Below are 1,819 nucleotides of genomic sequence, written 5' to 3' on the forward strand. Positions count from 1 at the left end.
TAATTTCTCAGGTTAGGTTCTTCATAGTCTGATCCTTCTGACATAGACTCTGTCAATATTCTTACAACTTAATTTTCTGAAAGTTTCAGTGTCTTTCCCAAACCCAGACACATATTTTTCACCTTGTTCTTCTTATTGTCTGAGAAAATAAATGCAAATTACTAAATTCATGGGTCTTTCCCTCAGAAGTTCCTATTAGGGCTTCCATGTCCTGCTGTTTGCACATCTCTTGTACTTAACATCAAGTACCAACCTATGACCTCTATTTTTTGTTTCCCCAGAAATAGACTTTGTTGCCCTCCTAAGGCTGAACAGTCATTTTTTTAACTGTTTGGAATTACATGTAACTCTTTATGAAATGTAATTATTTTCTTTACATATGGTGTTATACATCTTCTATCTATTCAAAGTACAATGGCTTCTGCAGAGGTAAAGATGTTCTTTTGCACATTGTTTTGCATAGGACAATTTCCATCCTAGTCTCTTTCTCTGCCCTTCACCAGTCACTCCAACAAATGACACTAAGGGCTTCGAGAGCCTCCTATCTCAGTTATAAGGGACATGTTTCAGTGTAGAGTGGCTTTGCCTTTTCATCGTCCCAAGCACAAGGAGCTCTTACTTGCTGCTGATTGCTTGCAATCTGAGCTCATCTCTGCTCCAGGAAAATATTTCCACCATAGAATATATAAAATATTGATTAATTGAAAAATTACCCTTATTTTCTTTTGGCAATTGCCAAACTCATTTTCTGAAACTATTTAAACAGTATGAAGTAGGAACAGGGATAAAGACAGTAGTGGGCTAAATCCACAGATTTGTAGCTGGAAAAATCTCACCATCATGCCTGCCCATCACTCTTTAATTGTTTGTTTTATTTTCCTCTGATACACTTAAATTGTCTCTGGGACATAAAAGGACACCTATGACCCATCTCAGGTCAATTGCAGGAACATTTATTTCCTCCTTTCCTTAATACTTCTCCAAGTCTGAGGAAGGCTTTCCATTCTAAAACTCCTTGTTCACAAACTCTTCCTTTTCGAAAATATACAACATGCTAAATTAGATTATCTTCCTCATATCAGAGGGCTGCATTAGTATAAACAAATTACACGTTTATTTATTAATGATTTTATTTAACAAAGATTTATTAAACATCCACTATGTTCCATGTACTATTTAAGCAATTGAGGAACAAAGATAAATTTATTTATTTTATATTTATGAAGTATAAATTAATATATCAGCATTATTATCCAATTACATTAATGAAAAAACTAAGACTTGTTGTTATAGGTAAATCTACTTGGAACTAAACTCCATGCTATCTTGACCCAAAAGAACCAAATAAAAAATTCGTGTCGTCTGAGATTTTATAAGTACAATTCAGTAAATAAGAATAGGAGATATATATCAGAATGCAAGTAAATCAGTATACATTTAGTATAACTCTATACTAAATATTTTAATCAGAGTGTGCCTATTTATATCCTGGTAGAATTATTCCCAGATTACCTTAATTTACCAAATAGATGCAGTACTTAGAGTATGGAACATGTTTATTATATGATAACTATCTGACATATGTCTATATTTTTAACAGCATATTATCTTTATTACTGGCCAACAATCTCTATGATTTGGCTTAAAAATATGTCATTGCTTTTCTCAGGAATATTAGTTTGGGAAATTTAACATGGCCCCATGAGTAATAGTTGACCTGGAAATTCCTTGAAAGGTAACATACAAGCTGAAACTCTGACAAAGCATATATTATGAGTAGTCAGAGGAAAGAGAGCAAAAAGAGAAGAATTAAACAAGT

Source organism: Lemur catta, chromosome 7 (assembly GCF_020740605.2).
Source record: "Lemur catta isolate mLemCat1 chromosome 7, mLemCat1.pri, whole genome shotgun sequence".
In the NCBI taxonomy this organism is placed as follows: Eukaryota; Metazoa; Chordata; class Mammalia; order Primates; family Lemuridae; genus Lemur; species Lemur catta.